Below are 16,519 nucleotides of genomic sequence, written 5' to 3'. Positions count from 1 at the left end.
TGGCCCCCAACTCTTCCTCCCCCAACTCCCCCATTCTTAGCACATGGACTTGACAATTACTGAAAAAATGGAAGTATGGGTCTGAACTCCCATAGCTGCCAATCACTGGAGATGTGAGAACATCTGTCACATCATATGAAAACTTTTCCTGAATAATCTCTAAGTTATCTTCTCCTTGTCTGCTCTGGAATTCACTCCTTCCCATTTTCTTACCCCTCATTTATCCTCTCCTTATAGACTTCCACTACCTACATGGTAGCCACTAGCCGCACATAGCTATTAAAGTTTATGTGAATTAAAATTTAAAATTCAGTTTCTCAACCGGATGAACCACATGTCAAGTGCTTAATAGCCACAAAAGGCTAGTGGCAACAGTGTGGGATACTGCAGATACACAGCATTTCCATCACTGCAGAAAGTTCTACTAGACACCACTGCTCAATAATGTTCTCTGATTTCTTTCCTTCAATCTCAGGCAAACTATACATTATCATCATCAATAGCAGCAACAATGACCCTACTGTCCTTCTGGCTACCAGTCTCCAAATCCTGCCAAACTTCTAGGATGAGTGCACATTCCTTTCGTGGTCCTCTGCAATCTGACTTCTGTACCTTCACAGAAATGAAGCCACTAAAGACTTTTGAGTTATATCCCCCACCCTTTTTTTTCAGTCCTTGTCTGCCTCAAATTTCTCCTCTCTAAGGTGTTTCTTCTACCTCCTATACCTGGCATATCACCGTTACTTAAGAAGCGTTGGTTAATAAATACATGGAATTTTGAATAGGGCATGAGATCTTATAGGTTTGTATAATTTTGTATCAGGGTAATGTGATGCCCCAATATATCTCATAGTAATTTCACAGAGAATAAACTATTTGCAAAATCCTTTTGGGGAACTGGGGAGAAAGGAGGAAATAGTCAACTTCCCCATTTGGAGAATTCCTGATATTCTCACATGCAGTGGGGACAACCAAATCAATAGGCTGAGCCCTCGATCTTGGGGTTCTCCCCTATGAAACCTATTCCTGCAAAGGAGAAGCTAAGCCTACTTATAATTATTTATAAGAGTCACCCCCAGAGAACCTCTTTTTTGCTCAGACAGGGCCTCTCTAAGCCAACTCAGCAGGTGAACATATAGCCCTAACCCCTACATGGGACAAGACTCCCACAGGTATAAATCTCCCTGTCAACATGGGTCAGAATACCCAGGATGAGCTGGGACCCGGCATCAGGGGATTGAGAAAGACTTCTTGACCAAAAGTGGGAAGAGAGAAATGAGACAAAACAAAGTTTCAGTGACTGAAAGATTTCAGCATCACGAGGTTATCCTGGAGGTTATTCTTATGCATTATATAAATATCTCTTTTTAGTTTATGGTGTATTGGAGTGACTGGAGGGAAGTACCTGAAACTGTTGAGCTTTGTTCCAGTAGTCAGTAGCCTTGATTCCTAAAGACGATGGTATAACATTAAAGCTTTTACAACTGACCGTGTGATTGTGAAAATCTTGTGTCTGATGCTCCTTTTATCCAGGGTATGGACAGATGAGTAAAAAAATTAGGATAAAAATAAATAATACAGGGGGAGATAAAGGGTAAAGAATTGGGTGAAATACTAGTGGTCAATGAGAAGGAGGGGTAAGGAGTATGGGATGTATGAGTTTTTTTTTTTCTTTTTATTTCTTTTTCTGGAGTAATGCAAATGTTCCCAAAATGATCATGGTTTTGAATACACAACTATGTGATAATATGGTGAGCTACTGATTGTATACCATGTATGGACTGTATATGTGTGAAAATCCCACAATAAAAATATTTTTAAAAATAATATAAAAAGAAGCATTGATTCACTGAGATAATTGGCTTCCTTCCTTAATCCTCCAGGATCCTTCTTCCTACATCTTCCTCCTGTCTCAAAAGCACAATCCTCTGCTCTTCTACTACCAGCCTTTCTCTGATGAGTTTATCTTCTCTCTTTTGCCTTTAACGGTCTTCTCTATGAAAACGGGTCTCAATCTCACAGTTCAAGTTGCTAATTTCTCACCTACATAACTGGCATGAATGGAAGAGCACCAAGAATAAAGGTTTCTATTATCAGTGAATGCCCCAAGTGATGCAAAGAAATCCTCTTCCCTATTCCAACTAATGCCCATGTCCCTTGCAGCACTGTGGAGATCATCTAACTCTGATAGAAGCTATCAGTCCTGTCCTACAGTGATAGCAGAGGCTGTAGTACTGAGGAAAGCTCTGGGCATGAAGAGTCAGGGAACTGAAGGAGACAAAAACAAAAACGACTGCAATATGATCAATATGGGAAGACTTTGGCCAAAGAAGCTTTGTCCCTATCATACTCCACCACTGTCTTTTCTTATGACTAGCTTCACAGTCTCAGGATGGTACAGTAGTTCTCTTTCCTTTTGATTTCTTCTTTTTTGAGTGGTAATGCCTGCATTGTCTCTTTATGGTGAACCACACTACACTGAACTAGTTGTAGGTTGTGATAATCAGATTCAGGTATCAAATTGGCCAGGTGATGATGCCCCGTTGTTCTGTTCTGTGGACTTAAATCATCAGCCTTGTGAAAGTCATCTATGGCTGATTACATCTATGGTTGGCTAAGTGGGGGTGCCTTCCACAATGAGTGATGTTTCATTGAATTAGTTTGAGGCTTAAAAGAGAAAGGTCAGAAGAGAGCTCAGCAGCTCAGTACACCTCATCTCAGCACTCGGAGCTCAGACCCAGATGTTTGGAGATGCAGAAAGGAATCACCTCGGGGAAAGCAGTTTGAACCCAGAAGCCTGGAGAGATGCCCAGCAGACATTCACCATGTGCCTTCCCATGTGACAGAGAAAGCCAGAGTAAAGCCAGCTGCCTTTCCTCTGAAGAACTATAAATTTGTAACTAAATAAATCCCCTTATTAAAAGCCAGTCCATCTCTGGTATGTTGCATTCCGGCAGCTCTAGCAAACTAAAACATAGGTCAAAATGAAAAAACAGTCACTTTCACCCAAGAGCAATTTCATGCAATAAGCCCAAAACAGATTATGCCTTGGTGTTTCATGAAGGAAGCTGACAGATAACAACTTCCTTTCCTTCTCAAAATGAATGCACAAAGTACCCTCCAAACTTTAATAACACATTAGGTCTATAAGCAATGTGAAGGGAACTCAGAGGATTTTCTTCCCAGCAGACTCACTGCTCTGCTGATTAGAAAACTAAGAAAGGGGTAGGTAGAAATACACAGCTAATTCTGATAAATGAAAATTAAAGTAATGCAGATGACACAGTGCATGGTGCTTGATTTTGTTATACCTAACTTTTATTAAAGACCTCCAAGTCCTGATCAATGTTCTTGAAATGTTACTTCAACGTCCAAAACACACAACTAGCTCTAAAAGCACTTGGAAATCAGGAAAAATTGACATTGGACAGATGTGGGCAGTATCAAAGCTCAGTGATGTTTTCCAGATACATGATCAAGACAGTTTTCAACGGTGATTTGTACAAAGCTTGCTGTGTTGACTTGGAGTTATGTACCCCAGAAAAACATGTTCTTAATCTTTATCCATTTCTGTGTGTGTGAATCTCCGTGTAATAAGACCTTTTGATGAAGTTACTTCAGTTAAGGGATGACCCTACTGAATCAGGACGGGTCTTAATCCCATTACTGGAGGCCTTATGGAGAAGGACAGATAGAAGTCACAGGAGCAGCCAGAAGCTAAAAGTCAATGGAACTGGAAAAGAAAGAAGATGCTGCCATGTGCATTGATATTGTGATAGATGATGATTGTGATGGAAAGGCCAAGTACCAAAGATCACCTGTAGCTAACCCCAGAATGCATCAGTCTTGGAGAGAAAGCTTCACCTTGCCAATGCCCTGATTTTGGATTTCTAGCTTCAAAACTGTGAGTCAATAAATTCCCCTTGTTTAAGCCAACCCATTATAAGGTATTTATTTTATCAGCTGGGAAACTAAAACACTTTCTTGTAAAAGAAAAAATAAATTTAAAAGAGGGCATTAAGTTACACACAAGGCAATCAAAGTAGCAAAAATCACCCCCAAAGTGGGCATTTACGAAGCAATTTGGGTTAAAATGCTATAAAAGGCAGATTGGGCCACCCCATCTGCCTTTCTTGTGCTTAAAAGAAATTTGTAGATGAAGAAACTGCTTTATTAAAAAAAAAAAGGAAAAGCCTCCACAAGGCCTCCTTTCCCAAGCCTTCTGCCAAACAGATTCTGTTGCTAGGTAAACATAAGCTATCAACAATTTATGTACCAATATATATATAGCAAATTATAGCTGAGAGGAAGCTTGCTAGTTTATGAAACAGATGGTAGATTTGTGTCAAGGCCTGAGAAAGAACGGTGTTTTGACATAATGAGGCATTGCACGTCTCTCGGACAGTTTCTTAGCCTAATAAACGCTCTGACTTTTTATGTTGTGAAGTTGGATGAAAGAGTAGAATCTTGTAGAAAGGAAGAGTTGGAAAGAATGGCAAAGACGATGCGCTTTCTGAGCTGGAATTACTGGCTTTAAAATGTGTGTTTAAATATGCGATAACAGCAGAAAGTAAACCAACAGAGTTCGTAACACATCCCTCAGACTCGCCATCTGGGTCGAAGTCAAATTTAATAAGCCCAACTACATTAACTCCACTTCTCCAGCACTATAGCTAATTTAAGAAAGGCTGGTCAAACAATCAGGGGTGGGAACAAGAGAGCACAAGCTTCTGTGAACTATGTAACCAGAGAATGATATCCATGCTTATTAAAATTTTGTAAAAATAAATTTTGAGGACTTAAAGCCCTTGCAGCTCATATTTCTCATCCAAAGTAACCTGGTGTTTGTTTAATGAGCAACTGGTTCACTACTGAACTTTGATAGTCCTACCACACCCTGGAATAAACTGTGGAACCACACTCAGATCTACACTGACATCTGCAGGTAATCGAAACAGGACTTGTATGGATTGATTGCTAGACTTAGGAGTCTCAACTCATTCATCACAGTCGTGTGCTAACCAGTAAAACTTAAATACATTGCATGACAATTTTTTTTTCTTTAAAAAATACTCTCGGCGGGCCGCGGTGGCTCAGCGGGCAAAGTGCTTGCCTGCTATGCCGGAGGACCTCGGTTCGATTCCCGGCCCCAGCCCATGTAACAAAAACGGAGAAACAGAATACAATAAAACAAGAAAATGTTTAAAGATGTTTCCCTTTCTTCCTTCCTTCCTTCCTTCTATCCTTCCTTCCTTCTCTCTGTCTAAAAAAAAAAAAAAAAAAAAAAAAAATACTCTCAATGTTTGGGCACTTTTATAAACTAACAAAGTATATATAGAGTGTGGGTTTAATTATCTACAAAAAAACCCACGAATATATAGCAATCTTTGCCTTATGTGAGTATGATTTCCTTAAAATTTTCACTTAAAATTTATTTTTCTATTTTCCATTATTTTTCATATATTCTCCAACAAGCATACAGTATTTTTTTTTTTGCCCAGTCTCTGCCCTCCTTCTCCTGATAACCTATGTTCTCAACTTTAACTCCCAAAGTTCACTCATTAATTTTAGTTCCTATTAATGAGGCCATTCAGTATTTGTCCTTTTGGTTTCTGGCTAATTTCACTCAGCATAGTGTCCTCAAGGTCCATCCACGTTGTTACATGCTTCATGACTCTATTCTGTCTTACAGCTGTGTAATATTCCCTCATGTGTATATGCCACAGCTTGTTTAGCCACTCTTCTGTTGATGGACATTTGGGCTGTTTCCATCTCTTGGCAATCGTGTATAATGTTACTGTAAACATCAGTGTGCAAATGTCTGTTTATGTCCTTGCCTTCAGTTCCTCTGAATTTATACCTACCAATGGAATTTCTGGGTCATATGGCAATTTTGTACTTAGCTTCCCAAGGAATTGCTGAACCGCCAAACTACCTTCCACAGTGGTTGCACCAGTTTACATTCCCACCAACAGTGGATAAATCTGCCTCTTTCTCCACATCCTCTACAGCACTTGTCATTTTCTGTTGTTTTTTTTTTCTAACGGCCATTCTAGTGCGTGTGTAATGATATCTCAGCATACAGTATTTTTACAATAAATTATTTAAAGTTTGCAACCTAAATTTAACCCAAACTGTTAGTTGCCCCAATTCAATTTATATTCACATTCATCAGACTTTTTTAAAAACCCTGCAAAATGTCATTTTACACTTTTAAACTGCTGCTAAGCTGTAAGTTTATTTATATAGACTAATAAAATTCCTAACTATACACATAGATAGGGATTAAACAGATTTGTAGCAGACTCAAGCTGTTCTAGTCCAATACACATGATTTTTCTCTAGTGACTTTCAACTGAATAAAATTTCAAAGTAACATTTATTGGATCAACCTATAATTTCAGAATTAGAGAAAATAGGATCTAACACCAAAAAGTTTCTTTTAAAATAATTGCCAGGGGCCAGAAGCCTGTTTATTTAGGCTGGTAAAATTGCATCCCATTCAAGTTCTGAGGTTAAAAAAAATCCATATATAAGTAAACTCTTATGGTGCATATTGAAAATTAAATGTAATAATAAAATACATCAAGGACTTCTAGTGGTTGGAAAGTAGGACAATTACTTAAGGGCTCATTAACAAATTCAACCAACAGGCAATCCCCCAAACTTATCAGTGTGCTACATTTCAAACTTTTTATTGATATTTGTGTGTGTGTGTGTGTGTGTGTGTGTGTGTGTGTCTGGAATGCATTTTCTTGAAGAAACAAAGTAAAAGTGGTTTGAGTCCCAAGTCAATTCACAAAACTAAAGCTAAAATACCATAGGTTTGCAATGAAGTTGCAGGAAGAAGTTTTAGCAATTAGATAAAAAAAAATTAGATAAATGTTAGAATGATTTTAACAAGAAATTATTTTTAAGTTTTCTTGAGTTTTGGTGCTTGAGGAAATAATTACAGGAAGATGAAGTAGGGCATTTTCAAGCACTTGAAATCTTTTTTTTTTTTTTATTAATTAAAAAAATTAACTAACACAACAATAGAAATCAATCCATTCTACATATGCAATCAGTAATTCTTAATATCATCACATAGGTGTATGGTCATCATTTCTCAGTACATATGCATCGATTTAGAGAAAGAAATAGCACTACAACAGAAAAAGAAATAAAGTGATAACACAGAGAGAAAACACAAATAAAAATAAAAAGTACAAAAATATATAAGAGAAATAAAAAAAACAAAACAAACAAAAAAAAAAACTATAGATCAGATGCAGCTTCATTCAGCGTTCCAAGATAATTACATTACATTTAGGCAGTATTGTGCTGACCATTTTTTTTTTTTTTTTTAGATGTCATACCATTCTACATATGCAATCAGTAATTCTTAACATCATCACATAGATGCATGATCATCGTTTCTTAGTACATTTGCATCGGTTTAGAAGAACTAGCATTATAACAGAAAAAGATATAGAATGCTAATATAGAGAAAAAAATAAAAGTAATAATAATAGTAAAAAAAAAAAAAACAAAAAACCTATAGCTCAGATGCAGCTTCATTCAGTGTTTTAACATGATTACTTTACAATTAGGCATTATTGTGCTGTCCATTTTTGAGTTTTTGTATCTAGTCCTATTGCACAGTCTGTATTCCATCAGCTCCAATTACCCATTATCTTACCCTGTTTCTAACTCCTGCTGGACTCTGTTACCAATGACATATTCCAAGTTTATTCTCGAATGTCGGTTCACATCATTGGGACCATACAGTATTTGTCTTTTAGCTTTTGGCTAGACTCACTCAGCATAATGTTTTCTAGGTCCATCCATGTTATTACATGCTTCATAAGTTTATCTTGTCCTAAAGCTGCATAATATTCCATCGTACGTATATACCACAGTTTGTTTAGCCACTCGTCTGTTGATGGACATTTTGGCTGTTTCCATCTCTTTGCAATTGTAAATAACGCTGCTATAAACATTGGTAGCACTTGAAATCTTAACATCTAATATCTCTTCAAAGCTAACAACTTATTTTTTCATTTAGGTATGAATTTTATGCTTACAGGTCGTGCTTAAGGTTTTACTTTATTTAGCAGATAGAAATGGAATGGGATTTAGGGAGAAAACAGGAGATAGATTTCGCCATGGAAACTAGCAAGAATTGAAAGAGGAGGGGTGAGAGGGCACAAAAGAGGAAAATGGATGCAGACTGTACTCCATGACTCCACTTCATGCATTCATTCATTCATTCAACTACTAAGGAGCAGGCCCCATTGGTTAGTATAAGGATGAAGTAGTTTGTTCATTCATTCATTCAACAAATGTTTATTGATCATTTACTTTGGGCATGCAGCTTCGGATATCAGTTTAAACAAGACAGTCTGGGTCAAATTATCTTTTTATCCAAATGGCTATCTAGTTATCCTGACAGCATTTATTTAAAAGTCCACCTTCGCACCAGTGATTTTGGTATACCACCTTCATTATATATTACATTTAGGTATACACTTGGGTCTATGTCTGAACTTCCTGCTTTGTGATTGATCTGTCTATTCATGCACTGGTACATAATGGCAAAGGATTATAACAAGTTGAATAAAAGAAATTTGAAGTGAGATGCAAAAAGGAGGGGCATCTTTCTTTTCAGAAGAATGCTAACTCATAATGTAGAAGGGATCATGGAATTGGGAAAACATTATTTTGTAGCCAGCATAATAAAAACTGATTCAGGTAGTGATCACTAATGAATGCTAAAACTACCAGGTGAAAAAGGTGTTGGGAAACTGGACATGCACCTGGTCATACTTTAATGTTAATTACAAAGGGGAAATAGTACCTTTACAGTGGAGAAATCTGGAGAACACTACCTTGACCAAGTGTCCAAACTTGGCATCACTGATTGGACAAGCTGACATGTACCTCCTGATGGGATGCAAAGGGAGTCACCCATGTGGTATATTCTTGCCAAAAATGTTCAACCTGAATCTAATCATAGGGAAATAATTTGACAAATGCAAATTATAAAACATATACAAGGGTGGGCAATGGCTCAGTGGCAGAGTTCTCGCCTGCCATGCTGGAGACCTGGGTTTATTTTCCAGAGCCTGCTCATGCAAAAAAAAAAAAAAAAAATGAATATTTCACGAAAGATGAAAAAAGTGTGGAACTGTTTTAAGAGAAAAAAACCAAAGAGGCATGGCAACTAAATTAATTCTGTGATCTTTGATACTGATTTTCAGATCCTTGCTTGAAAAAAGAAGCTCTACAAGAAATTATTGGGGCAACTTGGGAAAGCTGAATATGGACTGTGTATTATATAATATTATTTTACCAATGTTAGATTTCTTGTGTGATAACATTATGGTTATTTAGGTAAATGCTTTTGTTTTTAAGTGATAAAGGCTGAAAAAGTGTCCTGACATCTGCAACTTACTTTCAAGTGGTTTGGAAAAAACATATATACATCTTATGTATATATACATCTCCATATGTTATGTGCAGAGAGAGAGTGAAAGAGAGAGAGAGAACAAATGTGGCAAAAATGTCAACAACTGCTTAATCTCGGTGAAAGGTATTAGAATGTTCATGTACTATTCTTTCAACTTTTCTGAGGTTTGGAATTTTTCTAAATAAAAAGTTGAAGATTTTTTTAAAATTAAATTCAGAGATATCTATCAAAATTATAAATATACATACCCTTTGACCCAATAATTCCACTTCTAGGAATTTACCTGATATATGTTCAATATTATTCATTGCAGCACTGTTAGATAATAGCAAAAGATTGGAAACAATCTAAATATTCTTCGAAAGGGCACAAGCAAAATAAATGGAATTTTCAAATGAAGCTCTCTGTGGACTAATATGAAATTATCTCAAAATATAAGGTTAGCTGGAAAAGGTAAGGTACAGAACAATACCTATAGTATTCTGTTTGATTAATAAATGGCCCTGATTCCTCACCTCCCTCAATCCATACCCATTGCAATGTGACTTTGCAACTACTTGCATCCCTTGAATTTGGGCTGGCCTTGTGACTCGCTTGGATCAGAACAGAATATGACGAAAGTTATGGTGTGCTGTGTCTGAGCATAGGCTTACAGAGGCCTTGTGTGTTTCTACTGTCATGAAATCCTGACACTGCACTGAAGACAAGCCCAGACTAGACTGCTAGAGGGTGAGAGACTATGTGGAGTAGAGTTAAGTAATCCTTAAGGCCATTCTAGACTCATCAACTGATCAGCCAAGATCAGATAAGCCTGGCCCTGAACCACAGAACCATCCAGCTTACCCAAAGACTCATGAGAAATGATGAATAATTGTTGTTTTAAGTTTCTAAGGTTTTCAGGGTGGGAGAATGGGTGAGGTTATGGAATAATAGCTGGCTAACACAAGGATGCTACCATTTGTGTCAACATTTGGAAAAAACAAATCTACACATGTAAAGTTGATAGGGATGCACAAGAAACTGAAAACAGGATTACTCTGGGGGAGAGGAACTATGGTAGTTGGTGGATGAAGGTGAGGAGACATTTCACTGCCCTTTTATGGCTTTTGAATTTTGAAACATTCAAATGTATATCCTATACACAAACTAGCTTACAAATAAATAGGCAGACAAATTCTTCTTCTTTTTTACTCAAATCTTCCCAGAACTTTGATTCATTTCTATGGGGGAATGGAAACTTTCATAACCCTGTTCACAAGATTATAAGTGGGTGGGGTAGAAGTATGGTTTTAAGCAATGCCTATAAAAATATGTAAAAGCATGTGTTATGCACACACCATCTCTGGAAGAACCCACAAGAAGCTCAGAACATTCAACGCCTCTCAGGAAGGACCTTATAGGGCATGTCAAGGGTGGGAAGAAGGTTTACTTTCCCATATGTCCTTTTTATTGTTTTAATTTTTTTACACTAAGCATGGATTGCATTTTCGAATAAAAATAATGAATAAAATGTACATACCCTCACAAAAAATAATAAATAAAATGTACATACCCTTTGATCCGGCGGTATATCCCTTCTAAGAATTTTTCCTGCAGAAATATTTAAAGAAGCAAGGATAAATATACAATAAGTTATTACTTGTGCATACTAATAATTATAAAGAATCCAAATGGCCATCAGTTGAGTTTTAGTAAATAAATTATGGCATGTCCATATAAGGAATATTATACAGTTGATAAAAATGAAGTAGATTTAAATACAGACCTCAGTGAGAGTTGTTCATGATATATTTTCGGGTTAGAAAAACAAGATACCAAATAACATATGCAGTATACACACACACACACACACACACACACACACACACATATATAGGTATGTGGGGTATGTGCAATATATGGATTGATCTCACAACATTGAGTTAAAGAAGTCAGAAAAAAAGAGTAGATAATTTTTTATTTCATTCATCAAAAGCTTAAAAACAGGCAAAAACTAATCTAAGGCATTAGAGGTCAGGATTAGTGGTTATCTTTGTGGAGGAAGGTGGGAGACTATTAAGAGGAAATGAGGGGGCACTTCTGGGATGCCAGAATATTGTTTCCTAACCTGGGTACTGGTTACATGAATGTATTCAATTAGTGATAATTCACTGAGAATGAATGGTCAGAAAACGACATTAAGGAATGCTGCTAAAGTTCTGGAATGTTCTATTCTTTAACCTGGGTGATGTTCATATGCTTTTATTCAGTTTGTGACAATTCATAAAAGAGTGAATGGATAAGAGTGGGTATTAGGTGATGCTTCTGGGGTTCTAGAATGTTCTATGTTAGTCTAAATGATGGTTTAATGACTGGAAGTGGGCCTTAGGGGGCGCTTCTGGGGTTCTAGAATGTTCTATAACAACCTGGGTGATGGTTACATTGGATTCATTCTATTTGTGATAATTTATAGAAAAGTAAACGGACGGGAGCAGACATTAGGAGATGCTTTTGGAATGTTCTGTGTCAACCTAGGTGATGGTTTATGGGTGTTTCCAGTTTGTGATAATTTATCAAGCTGTATACTTTTTATATGTATGTTATACTTCAATAAAAAGCTTTAAAATATGCATATTTATCTATTATAAATATATTTGTATATATATATATAGAAAAAGGTAATTAGGTATACACATCAAACTATTACACTGTGGATAGGAAGACTGAGTTTTCTTTTCACTTGCAAACTTCTACAAGGTCTCAACTTTTTATAATGAGCATTTTTCCTTCATAATTTAAAAATGTATAGTGAAGAAAACCACTAATAAAGAGGAAAATAACTTTTTGTTTGTTTGTTTTTGGTGTGGGCAGGCTCCGGGAATTGAACCCGGGTCTCTGGCCTGGCAGGCAAGAATTCTGCCACTGAGCCACTGTTGCACCGCCCAGGAAAATAACTTTTAAACACTTTCGTTTTGTCTTTGAGAAAGAAATATACATGGTCAGGATTACAAATCCTAAATTCTCTGGACTCACCACCTAACAGCCATAGTTACCCCTCCTTCCATCCCCACCCTCTAGGTCCTGGAGGGAGATCAATGCCCAGGAGGACAGAATCAAAGAAGTATTTTAATAAGCACAGCTCTCACCCCAAACTTCAGCGTAGTCACCTGATGGGTTAGATTAAAAACTCCTTTTCCCCAAAGTAGGCAGACCTCAGTGACCCAGACCAGAAGCTTCTTTTTCTGAGGGCTACATTCTAACCTCAGCTCTGGTAATATACCACTCCTTTAGTCAGTTGAAGAAGATAAGAAAAATACAACCCAATGGAAAACCATACCTAAGGAAGGTGTGAATCCTTTTAGGGTAACCAACTCACCTCAGTTTGCCTAGGACATTCCTTGTTTTAGCACTGAAAGCTCCCAAGAAACCCCTCAGTTCCGAGCAAACTAGGATGGTTGGTAACCTTAAATTTAAGGTCTAGGACAGAGCAGGCCAAAACTGCTTGGTAGGCCTCTTTTCCCTAAGTCCCATCCAAGTTCCCCCTTGACCTTTAAGGTGTATAGGGGAGCAAAGAGTATTATCACCTTAAAAGCTAAAGGAGAGGTGCCAGAACTCTCCTACCACACCTCATAGGAGAAGAGCAGAATCCCAAAAGGAGGGAATTCCAAAAGGGACCAAAAAATAGCATTCCACACTGACTCGCTTTTAACCTCTTCACACCCACAGTACTAAGCAATACTTCCTCCAGGATTCTATACTTTCTGGGATCAAAGTTCTTATTCGTTCTACTTGCAAGATTTTGGCCATATCTAGATAGCAATCACTCACACTATTTGTTTACTTAAGATGTTTCTTTAACTCACTTTTTCTCTTATATTTATTTTATACATACATATATATATATACATATTTAGAAATACTATCTGTTAAATTTACTTCAACAGAAAACTTCATACCACTATCATAAATGGAAACATCAGTATCACATGCCACAAATAAAAGGCATTCATTAAGTATATGGTAAATATTACCTAGGGGTGGCACTCGTTTTGACGAAGACTCCTCAGGCAAGTTTTCCTCAGAAGTATCTGGAAGACAGGAAGCTTGGTGCTCCTCCTAGAGGTTATTAAAGCGTGTGGTTAGTATCAGGTGCTTTTCTCTCGACTCCCTCTATAGGGTAACACTCCTGGTGATTTTCTTTCGGCTCCCTCTATAGGTTATCATCCTCTGTGATTTTCTTTCAGCTCCCTCTCTAGGTTTGAGTATGGTATTATCATTAAACAGAATTTAATGAGTGACTACTATATTTCAGATAGCATGCTCGCTGCTGAGGGTACAGAACTATCCTCTTGTCTCAACCTCCATTTATTCAAGCCACTGCAATCCAAATTCTGCCCCCTTCTACCTCACTAAAAGTTCACAAACAAGTCTTTAGAGGACCTCCCAATTATCAGATCTAATGAGAAATTTTCAGACCTCACCTTAACTGACACTGTAGGCCACTCCCTCCTTAGCTTCACTGCTTTCTCCAGGCTTTTCTCCTACCTCTCTTGCCAATCCATCTCTTCTTCGACCTGACTCTTAAATATTGGTGCTTTTCAGCATTTTGTTCCTAATCATTTTCTCCATACAATCTCCCTGCTTCTATCTATACCCATAGCTTGCACCTACATAAGCTAAAGACTCCCAAATCATAAAAGACAAGAGGTAACCTGGTTTCCCCCAAAGCCACATCTCCCACATTAACAAATTGCGGGCATTTCTGTGATAGCGCCATGGTCTCTTGCCTGTATCCTATTTCCCTCTGCTTAACTCTCGCCCCCACCCCAAGTTTGTTCAATTCAGCTTCACTGTTACTCCTCCTTGGAAGCATTTGGGAATCACAGCCCTGGCTGTTGGGTGCTCTTCCTTCACGTTTCCCAACGTACTCTTATCAGTTTGTAAGTCAGTATGCGTCTCTGTTTATTCCACTAGGCTGGGCTCCTTGAAGGCAAGAACTTTCATCTGCATTTGCAGTTACCAGTACAGGGCTCAGTACATATTTGTTAAATTATGAATTTAAAAAAATCCTGAGGCGTGAACAGCTAAACCCAGAGGAAAAGAAGCTTGAGGTAGTGGTTGCGGTGCATTTGAGCCAGGGGTAGTTAAAACTTGAGTATTTTATAGAGTCAGCCAGAGCTGGGGCTGCTGGAGGGGCACAGGGTTTTGGAGCCAAGGAGATGGCTGGGGCTGAGGAGACAGCCAGGGTGGCAGCAGGAATGGTCGGAAATTGGTTAAATACAGGGGAAATGAGCAATTATATTGAGGATAAAGACAGCCAGATTTCCCACAACCAGAGGATGGAGTTACAGAGAGTGAAGGCTGGAATGAACCCTGAGGTGCTGAAGTGGAATCCAAAGCACTAGTTTGAATGCATGGTTTTTAATATAGACACAGATATGTGCGCATATATTTATTTATAGGGTATGTACATATACCTATACATGTATTTTCTCTGCACTCTGAGGTCTTTAAATAACGATGCCCTAGTAGCAATGATTTCATCTAGAGCCCATACCTTGGTTTGTTTGTTTTTTTGTACATGGGCAGGCTCTGGAAATCGAACCCGGGTCTCTGGCATGGCAGGCAAGAATTCTGCCACTGAGCCACCATTGCACCACCCCATACTTTGGTTTTTAAATAGAATTTTTGATGGAAAGGAATCAAGGTTCCTTAGAGAAATGGCTGTCCCCAGGGCTGGGGCAAGAAAAGTCTGGGTCATCTTATATCAGAAAGTAAAAAACTGCTAAAAAAATAAAAGTTAGAGCTCTGTCAACAGGACACAAGGAGCGTCCTTGAATGAGTTCCCACTGTTCAATTCTGGGTTAATTTGAATACTAAAATAATTATGGTAATGGATTAAAACCCAACTAAAACAGGAATCTAAGAGCCCACACTGATGCAAATAAATACATGAATTTTAAATGGTGGAGAAGGCAAAGTTCTTCCGTAGAGTAGAATGCCACCTAATATAGAAATGATGGAATTAAGAGAGTCACTATTCAGTAGCCATCATATCAGGCAACTAACATAAATGGATATTCAAACTAATGGGTTAAAGCTTGATGAGGATACAGGATATTTAGTCTCAAAGTTTCTCCACACAAAATGCTTCATTAATTTCAAAGGGGTGGAAAATAAGGTTAACTTTTTACAGTGCAGAAACATGGTAGACACCACCTAACCAAGGGAACAAGGTTATCATCACCAATAAGACAAGATGACATTTGTGCTTCTTGAAATGAACCAGAGAATAAAACATCACTTCCGTGGTATTTCTGCCCAAAATGCAGTACCTGAATTTACTGAGCAAACATCAGACAAAGCCAATTTTTTTCAAAATAACTGGTACTTTTAAAACACGTGAAAGTCACAAGACAAGGAAAAACTCCCAGATTGTAGGAGAATGAAGACACATAACTAGAATGTGAACTGGTTTGAATGCTGGACCAGAAGAAAAAAATTTTTTTCTTCCTTTTGTTAGGGGCATTATTAGATACTCAGGTGAAATTTGAAGACTAATCTGTAGATTAGATGGCAGTTTTCTATCAAAGTTAATTTCCTGATTTTGATAGTTGTAATGTGGTATGTAGAATGACTTTGCCTTTAGGAAGTTGATACTGGAGTATTTAGGGATAATAGGTCTTCACATTTGCAACTTATGCTCAGACAGTTCAGAAAAAATATATTATACATTATCTAGAGGGAGAATGAGCAAGAGAAAATGATAAAGCAAATGCAGTAAAATGTTAATGACTGGGGAATCTGAGTGTAGGAATTACAGAAGTTCTTTGGGCTATTCTTGCAACTTTTCTGTAAGTTTGAAATGTACAGTATTTTTAAATGAAATAATACCATCTTTAAAAAACTGAAAATAAAATCGAGTGTTTATAACTCGAGTCATGCGTAAATAGCGTTTTATTTTTTGACTTGTACGCTATTTTGTTCTAAAAACAATTTATCATGGCTTATAAATATGTAAAAAAAAAAGAGATAGGGCGGGCCGCGGTGGCTCAGCGGGCAAGAGTGCTTGCCTGCTATGCCGGAGGA

The 16,519-nt window shown here is 37.6% G+C and overlaps 1 protein-coding gene across 1 annotated transcript in view; it reads right to left on the bottom strand.

Moving 5' to 3' along the window:
• Window positions 1–13,746, bottom strand: part of PLAC1 (placenta enriched 1) — a 231,529-nt gene extending 217,783 nt beyond the window's left edge. The window contains exons 1-2 of the mRNA XM_077145485.1: window positions 13,462–13,746; window positions 11,004–11,041 (exon numbers count right to left, since the gene is read on the bottom strand). The gene's annotated coding sequence lies outside the window, so the exon portion shown is untranslated. The remainder of the gene's footprint in view (window positions 1–11,003; window positions 11,042–13,461) is intronic.
• Between the last annotated feature and the right edge of the window lie 2,773 nt (window positions 13,747–16,519).

The sequence above is a fragment of the Tamandua tetradactyla genome, chromosome X (assembly GCF_023851605.1).
Source record: "Tamandua tetradactyla isolate mTamTet1 chromosome X, mTamTet1.pri, whole genome shotgun sequence".
Classification (NCBI taxonomy): domain Eukaryota; kingdom Metazoa; phylum Chordata; class Mammalia; order Pilosa; family Myrmecophagidae; genus Tamandua; species Tamandua tetradactyla.
Note: the sequence above shows the minus strand (reverse complement) of the source record. Positions and strands in the feature narration are given on the sequence as shown.